Genomic DNA, 9,554 nt, shown 5'->3' on the forward strand with positions numbered 1-9,554 from the left:
CAGATTGAGAACACTGAGAAAAAATATTGTACATGTACTGAACATATATAAGCTTTTTTCTTAATTTTTCTTTAATTATTTTCTAAACAATACAATATAGCAATTACTTTCATTGCAGTTACATTGTATTTGGTATTGTAAGTAATCTAGAAATGATCTAAAGTACACGAGAGAGCCAGGTTTGGTAGTGCACGCCTCTAATCCCAGTGACTTGGGAAGCTAACTCAAGTTCATGGCCAGCCTCAGAACTTAGTGAGACACTGTCTCAAAATGAAAAATAAAAAGATCTGGGGATGTGACTCAGTGGTTAAACACCCCTGGGTTTAATACTGGGTACCACAAAAAAAAATTATTCAGAAGGGTATATGTAGTTTACCTGCAAAAACCATAGCCTAATTTTCTGTGAGCATCCAAGGATTTTGGTATCTGCTGGTGATCCTGAGACCAGTCCTCCTTGGAAACCAAAGGACAACTGGTAATACAAAACACACAAATATGTAAGAAATATTCATATAAGGATAATAATAAATGCAATGAAGAACGAGATAGGATGATGAGCCAGAATAACTAGAGGACAGGGGAGGAGGACATATAAGCCAGGATGCGCAGGCTTGGGAAGAGATTGCCTCTTGACGGAAATTTTTTTTTCAAATATTTTATTCCTTTTATTCTATAAAATATAGAAAAGTCCTAAAACTTCCAACATTTTAGAAGATGGTGAGAGGATGGATCAAATTGGTGACATTCATTTTAAAGGACTGAGACAGTTAAGACAAGAACTACGAAAAAATGAAGCATTCCAAGTTGAATAAGTTAATAGGATGACTTGTAAATGTCTGTGTAAAACATTGCAAGAATTTATTGTTGGGCCCACAGATACCCAGGGGTATGGACTGGGGACAGGGAAGCAAAGGAGCCAGACCCCTCTTACAGGAAAGAAAGATAATTTTAGGATATTGAGGGAGAAAGAAAGAGTGTGTGGGGGGGAAGCTGCACTTCTGTGAGCATCAAGGTGGGTTCCCGTCCAAGTTATCAATGTCTGAAGCTACGTACACACAGTAGTGTACCGCAAAGCCACTTTTCAGTAAGCAACAGATTGCGTAAACTACAGTGATTCTGTAAGGTTCTATGACCAAGGGGTGTCATGTAGGCACAAGGGTAGTTCATGTAGGCACACTCTGTGGTGCTCCAGCAATGACAAGATCACCTAATGAAGCATTTCTATGAACATATCCCCCTGTGAGGCAACAAATGACTGTGCTTTTGTAATGATCATCGGGCAAAACTGATTCCTGGAATATGGGATGATAATTACAGGGCCTACCTCTGCTCTAGCATGTAGTTCGGATATATTTAAGGTGTGCTTAAAATTATTTAAACGGCTTTATTTTAGTGTCAAGATGACTGAAAAGATTGGAAAGAAAGAAAACATCTGATGAGAGTTGTAAAGGAAATATTCATATAAAATAAGGTGTCGATCCACAGGTGGCATTTTGCTTGTATGTGATACCAAGCGAGATAAAATAGCAAGTCCAAATCAACTGTCTTTTTACATTTTCAATCGAAGGAAATAGCCATTATCTATTAAATCTGGAGCTTCCATGATTCAATGATGAAATAGCTCATAATTGCACTCAGAAAAGAAGTGGTAATTCCATATAACACCACAGAACACAATCATGGCTTCAGATCTTTAGAGTGTTTCACTGGGCTGGGTTCCGTGGTGTTTGAACTTAAATTTCCATCAGCACAAACCAAAGGTACAAGTGAAAAAGAAAACAAAACTTTTTCTGAAACCTGCTCCAGAACCTCAAAATATTTAAGAGAAATTGGGTAAAACCTTAATGCCTTAGCACTATGACAGCTTCGGCTAACCACAGAAACAAAAAGTTGCTCTATTTTTAGCAAGATATTTTAATGAAATTCCTGGAGCTACATAAAAGTTCTTGAACTTGATGTCCTGCCAGGTGTGACAAGTGACCAATTCAGTGATTATACTTTCTCTGCTCTGAGTGCAGCATGCTGGTTGATAAGATGATTAGCATGTCAGCTGGTAATATTAATGTTAACTTAGGAGATGAGAAATTCTACCAATTCCAAGGCTTTTCTAGAAATTGATGACTAATTTCATCAAAGCATTGATGAGAATTGATCCTAATAATATGCTTCATATTGATGCTATAAATGACACATCTGTTGATTTTCCAGTTTTTGAGGAAAATCGTTCTTGTAAAAATGTTTTTCTAGGTATACAGTATGAATAGTCACTGTAAAGGTATGGTGACTTAATCAAAATGCAGTTCAGATAGCATTTCATTCCAAGACGTCTAAGACTGATATGTGCTTGGGAGACAAGACTAAAAGCATTTCAAATCATTCATGATTCTAAAAAGAATTTAAATATTGAGGATTCTCATTTGAAACATTAATTTTCATTTTAAATCATCCACTTCATTTTAAAACATCCACTGTTTTACATGACATTCTTTCTAAAAGAAGTTACGAACTTTTCTAATGGTGTGCAAAAGTCACAGATAATTCTAGGTTTTCACTTTAATTTCAAAGCAAGAAAACTGTGAAAGAGCATCACTACCAGTGGTTTCACTCCGGCTTAGATTTATATCTAAACAGACAAGTTATATATAAAACTGCCTAAATCATCAAATTTTGGGTGAAGCAAGCCTACCAAGTCCTATCATTTGTAGTAGATTCTTTTAGAAGGAAAATTGTAAATAAAATCACACTGAGGAAACTTTAATCTCTTTCAAAGTGCTGTTCCTTCTTATGGCACAATGATCTTTCTTTTCTTTTTTTCTTTCTTTCTTCTTCTTCTCCTCCTCCTCCTCCTCCTCCTCCTCCTCCTTCATTTTTTAAACAAACACAGTGTCCTTTAGTTGTAATTTAACTAGAACTTACTAGCCTAATGGGCAAGATGAACATACCTACTGATGAGAAAATGAATATGCTGAAAGATTTTTGTCCTATTATGTTAGGCTTCTAGTCTTATTTTAAAAGTGCAAATTTATCCTCTGCAGGGACAGAAGGTCACATTTTGGCAAATAGTAATTTTAGAGACCATGAAACACCTTTGAGTTCAGTGACGGTTGAAGCTTTAGACTCTCCATTGTCATTCACATCAAGTACCCAGAATCTCAGGAAGAGATGTTTGGGAAAAAAATTGGGCAAAATAAATAATTGTTGAAATAGCTGAGTTCTTAAAAAAAGCAGGAAAATAAGTTGCTGTCAGCATCACTATTGGATAAATGATAATACTGAGGAAGCAGATATTATATTAAATCATGTATATATAACTTTCTAGAATGAGCCATTGGAAAAAGTTCTCTTTATCTTTTATTAACACAGTAGTCAAGTTTCTTTTCTTTTTTTTTATTAATGAACTATTTTTAGAACAATGTTAGATTTATAGAAAACTGAGCAGGTAATATAGAGAGCTCTCTTCGCTGTCTTATTAGTTCTGGTGTTAGGATGGTATGTTTATTACAATTGATGAGCCAATGCATCATGAATAACTAAAATCCTTTTTTTTTTTTTTTTTTTTGGTACCAGGGATTGAACCCCTGAGCCAAATCCCCAGCCCTTGTTTTATTTCTTATTTGGAGACAGGGTCTTGCTAAGTTACTTAGAGCCTCTCTAAGTTGCTGAGGCTGCTCTCGAACTTGTAATCCTCCTGCCTCCGCCTCCCATGCTCCTGGGATTACAGGCGTGCCTCACTGCACCTGGCTAAATCTATATTATAGATTATAATTCCCTCCTTGTACAGTTCTATGGGGTTTGTCAACCAGAAACTGTGGCTGCCTGGCCTCTCTTTCCCACTGCCCCTTGGACTTCCAGCTCCTGTCCATCACTGCGAAAAACTCTTGACACCTCTCCCACTCTGCTGCAGTGAATGCCTTCATCTTTATCTTGGTCCTTTCTCTACCTGTTGCCTTTATGGTCCATTTTTCCAGGCAGATTCCAACTACCTGGCTTTTACCTAGTGGAGATGAAAAAGACCGTTTCCTTTGTTCAAGGAATTCACAGTGGGCTTAACAGGAGGGACTGCAGAGAAGCAGCCTCTAACCTTTGGACACATGACATTGTCCCTTGTGTTGGTTTAGATTTTAATTTGGTTGTTAACAATTAAAACTTATAGCATAAAGAAATCTTTCTTGCCAGCTTCACTTGAACAATCAGAAACAACCCTCACTCAAACTGTTAAAAATCAGCTGGAGATGGGTGCCAGTTGCCTTCCTTTTGGATAGGGCATTTGCTCCTTGCTTGAACAGAGTCCCCACCCTCCCCTACTGTATTACACTCAGGCCACTTATTGTACTTACATTATCTACCTGAACTCTTCGATGGTTACTTTTGTAGCACTTTGAGTGGTGTCTGCTTTTGTGTTCCCAGTGGCCAAAGTCTAAAATAAAACCCCACATCAAGCCCCAACCCTCACTACTCATTGATGGAAGAAGTAAATGTAAAATGTGGCTGCTAGTGCCTTTGTATGCCAAGAAAACACCAAAGCCACATGTTTATTCCTTGTAATATATCTTATTTGGAAAAAAAAAATCCTGCTACTTGAATAAAACGTTGTCTAAGAAAAGGAGTTCCTGACCATCAAGCCAAATTTATGGTCTGGATGCATTTCCTGGAAGCTCTCCCAAGCTCGGAGGTGATTAAGATGTATCACCATGCTTGAACTTAGAGAATCTTGGCCCCCAAAAGTGATTCTCTGTTCCAGGGCTTTCCAATCAATGACCTTATAAGTTCTAGTTTGTACCTTGAGAGGGTCTTCCTTATTGGAGGTTCTTACAAGCTCTTGGAGTAAGGGGCCATGTTTTTTGTTTTTGTTGTTGTTATTGTTTTGTTTTTACCTCTCAGACTTACTGAATTACAGGAAAAAGCAGCAGAGATTCTTCCCTAGGGTTTCCCTCCTTATCTCTGCAGCTCATACCCATCAACAAGGAAGCATATGCTCCATGTCTGGCTGAAGCCAAGCCCAGAAGAACATTCCACCCCTTTCCTATTCTTCTTCTATTAACAATAATCCCAACATCAAAACGATGATTCCAACCATTGAGTTTTTTGTCTCTTGCACCTGGTAATTGGGACAAGCTGAAGCTCAAAATTGGACTTGTAAGCAGATACTCATTTGCACTGCACAGAATTTAGGCCTTATTGAGGGTGAAGGGGGAGGGCCACCTAAGCAAACAGGGAACACCTCAGAAGCACTTGTAAGATAGAACTCCAACTGAGCATGCTTCAGGAGCAGACTTTTGTCCAGGTGCCTTTGTTTATTACCTCTGTATTTCCAGTGCCTAAGATGGGGCCTAGTATTTTGTTCAGAAAGGATTTGTCAAAGGAATGAATGAATGAAACTTCCCAGTCATGCCTTTGTCTTCTATAACCTCATTGTTTTGCCTGCCCCTTCACTATTGGTTCATGGTCTTTCCCCTACACTCTGTCCTTGGTGTTTTCCATTTGGGTTCCTGGGTCTGACTCAAAACTGACCTCCTGACATCTTGAATTTGACATTTACTTTTCCCTTTGCTGTAATGGTTTATGAATACCTCTGTTTCCAATTTTTTTGTGCTCTATATTTCTCTAGGCAAATGAAAAGAGCTTAGAGAGGCCAAGTCCTTTAGCTTCTGGTTCCAACTCTGACATTGGGCACGTCATGTAATCTCCCTGGGCTTCACATAAAAATGGGTTGGGTGACTAAGTGTGTGCCATGGGTGTGACATCTCTCCTTTTTGCCAGTTGAGAATGTTAAAAGTTCCGGGGAATCTTGCAGTGAAGCAAACCTGTATGGTGTTGTTTAAATGTAACATTTCCCAACATTCTTTTGATGAGAGGGTCTCCCTCCCCCAAACCCCTACAAAAAATCCATTGGCATCATATAGAATTAGGAGTCTAGGCAACAAACACACTTTGGGAATTGCTAGAGTAGTGGCTGTGAAATCTGCCCAGAATTAACATTCTCAGATTAAATTTGTGTTCATTAGAGACAGGGCAAGGACACCTCATGACTAGGCAAACAGTATAAAATTAAGAGAGTGGCGGATCTGAGAGAATTCTTTAAAAGGAAACTACTAGTGTCCCCCTTTGCCAACTTCTTTCATTGATTCTATTTTATGGGTCTGTCATTTATCAGCAATTAGAGACCAAGTGGAGTCAAAGCCTGCACCTTCCTTGTGGGGGGGCAGTGTCCAAAATGGATTGGGGGTGGGGGATGGGGAGCCAGCTGCAGCTTTTTATCTTTTGGTGACAACAAGTAGTTGTATTCCTTCTTGGGCAGTCACCGGGTTCATGAATAGTGCCACAGTCTTTTAAAGCCAGGACTGCTCTTTTGATCTACAAGTTCATATGACTCCACCATGGGCAAGGCCTTCTGCCCCATTCCACCCCTCCCCCTTCCTGTGTTGGTCTCTGCCCTTGCAAGGGTTTAGGCTCCCAGCCAGAAAGCAAGCAGTGAGTCGCCCGATTCAGAGAAATAAAGGAAGATACCCCCCTCCCCAATTTGATGGTAATAGCTGTGGGGGAGATATAATAAACCTCTTCATTAAGCAAATGCAGCTTTTAGATAAGTGAGGAATTATATCTCTAAAGCTAGTCTTCAAAACTTGTGACAGTTCCACATGGTCAGGAGGCTGTCATGCTGCCATGGAGATGGAATTTAAGTATAGCATTTGAGGGACTTCAGCCTGCGTGGTGGTTTTCTTCCTCCCAGCCCCACCTTGCAGTTTGGTGTTAAAAAAGAAAGAAAAAAAAAGGAGGGGAAGTTGCAAACTAAATGCAACTTGTGATGTAAGCAGTTAAAGAACATGGATACTTTTTTGGAGTAATTTTATTTAAATTTTTTTTTTAATCTCTATATGTTGAGTAATACCAATGTGAGTCAGCCTGGGGAAGGCTGCTAGGAAGACCTGGCCCCCCACCCCCAACCACCAGTCACAATGATACAAGCCGGGGGAGGCTCATCACTGGTGTCCCACTCTCAACAAATAGAACAAGAGCTACGGTGTTTTCTGACCAGAAATCGCTTTCTTCCTTCCTGTGCTCAGATATTCACTTGGCTCTTTGCAGAACAAGCCTCACTGGAAAATAAAAGATGGCTGAATATATCTTCTTCTAAATTCCCATTTGGGGGCTACTCTGTAGGAAGAGTGTCCAAAATTATCTCCAAAGATCCTAGCCAAGATTCAGTCACCAAAGATGGGCCATCCTTCTCACTGGGCTTTCCATTACGTCCCTGTCCCCTGCTGCATGCCCTCCCGCTGCAGCCCTGCTAGGCTCCTTATTGCTCTTCAGACATTCCAGGCACGTATTCAATTCAGGGCTTTTACGTGTGCTGTTTCTTCCAACTAGAACACTCTTTCTGGGTTTACCCATGGCTCCCCCCCCCCCGCCTCCCCTCCGTCAAAAATTGACTCAAATGTCATTTTCTTAGAGAAGTGGTACTAACTAAACACCTGCTCCCTCACCCAACAATTTCTGGTCTCCTTCCTTGTTTTATTTTTTTCCAGTAGCACTTACCACTGTCCAACATATAACTTCTTGTTTATTTCACTCATGGTTGGCTTCTACCATGAGAATGCCAGCCCATGACAGTAGAGATTTTGTCTTTTTTTATTTGCTGCTATAACATCAGCAGAAAAGTGTGCCTAGAATTATATCTGGTTGTCGCAGTTATTCAGTGACTATTTGTTGAAGAATAAAGAATGGATGCATTGCCTGGCTCCTTGCTGTCTCGCAGGGATCAGGGACCTGAGACAAGGTCTATAGTTTTGACTATGATCTTGGTGAATGAATGGCTGTAGGAGAAGAATCTGAAACCAGCACAGAATTGGGCACAGAATTGATAAATATAGCAGTAAAAATGTTGCAAACACTAATTTCTTGAGCCACAGTAATAATACTTTTATGGTATTGAAATACACTCCCAAGTCCTCCTTCCTAACATCTGAATCTTTTCTTAAGGGCAGAAAATGACGACCATGTCTGATGTTAACCTTTAGCACCCTTATTCTTCAAGGCACAGCCAGGGATGAATGGTTCCATGAAAAACATGCCCTATTTAAATGCAGGCATAGATGAAGGAGACTCACCAGCACTCCCCCCACCCCCAAATAGCAATTCATCCTTGGTTGGTGCCGCTTCCACTCTCCTCCAACTTCCACATAAAGTCATCTTGCAGTTCTCTCTCTGACTCTTTATATCCAAACAGATGCCAGTCTGTGGCAATATTATTTCCAAAATGTCTCTTGCATTCTTTGCCACTCTCCTATTATCATCACAGCCCTAATCAGGCCCTCCTTAGCTCTTACCCAGCTATTGCAATAGTTGCCCAACTGGTTTCCTATCTCTAGTTTCTTCTTCCTCCAATCCATGCTCTGAATAGCTACCACAATAATATTCCCAAAGAATAAATAGGATGTCACTCTCACTAATCTTACAAAATGCCAATTGTTCCCCATTACCCTTGAAATGGGTCATTTAATCTTCTTTTCAGGCTTTGCAGCTACTAGGTCCCCCAGCGTCTTGTCTACTAATGCACCCAAGCCCTTCTTATTTCCCATATAAAATGTGATTTTTACTCTTCACATCCTGGCTTTCCCCTTCCAGGCTCTGTCTGTCCCCTTCTAACATATGTATTCCTTTCTGTGCCTCTAGGAATTCTAAATCTCTCCAGAGATCTCCAAGCCTATTGTGATTAATTGTTTGATTCAGTCAGCAAAGACTGGGAAAGTTCAAGGGTCTCTCTTCTCCATATCTCCTATGTCTGAAATGAACTTGTTTCTGTGCATCTTCTGTGAATTTAACATGCATTCCCTAGAGGAGCGCTATTGTTCTCATATACATCATCATTTCTGTAGCCACTATATGATCCTCATGTAGACTTTATGTCTCTATTTTATTCCCAGAGCACATGACATGACAGCCTGCTCACAGCAGGTGTCCACACACATTCAGGGACAAGGATAGCCATGCATCCCACTAGTCTGCTAAGGGTCACTACAACCCTCCAGAGTCACTTCATTGACTGTAACTAGTGAACCATCAGCCAGAAATATTTCCTTTCCCCCTCCCCACAGTCAGGAGGGCTCACCATCCCCAAGGTGATCAGCTGTTACTCAAAGCTGAGTGAGCTAGAAGCCAGGGTAGAAAATAAATGTTACACAACATCCTCCAAGTGGAATTTTAAAGAGGAAACCGTCAGGGCGAGAAAAACAGACTTGATTTACCAGTCAAGGCTGTTGTCCCAGGCGCATGTACACCATTCATCTCCCCAGTGCCCTGTGGCACACACCTGGATATCCCAGTGTGGGCAGGCAATTTGGTGGCATGTAGAACAAATCTGGATTTAGAGGGGTGGGGTGAGAGAAGATGGAAGGAAGGAAGGAAAGAAAGAAAGAAGGAAAGAAAGATTTACTTCCTTCAATTGATCTGTGCTTTCCTCTTTTTTTTTTTTTTTTTTTTTTTTTTACTTTGTGCCATTCTTTGCAACCATGGCTGTGAGATCACACAGACTGAGGTAGGCTTTATTCTCTCTC

Source organism: Spermophilus citellus (genome assembly GCF_964194105.1).
Source record: "Spermophilus citellus genome assembly, chromosome: 15".
Lineage (NCBI taxonomy): Eukaryota > Metazoa > Chordata > Mammalia > Rodentia > Sciuridae > Spermophilus > Spermophilus citellus.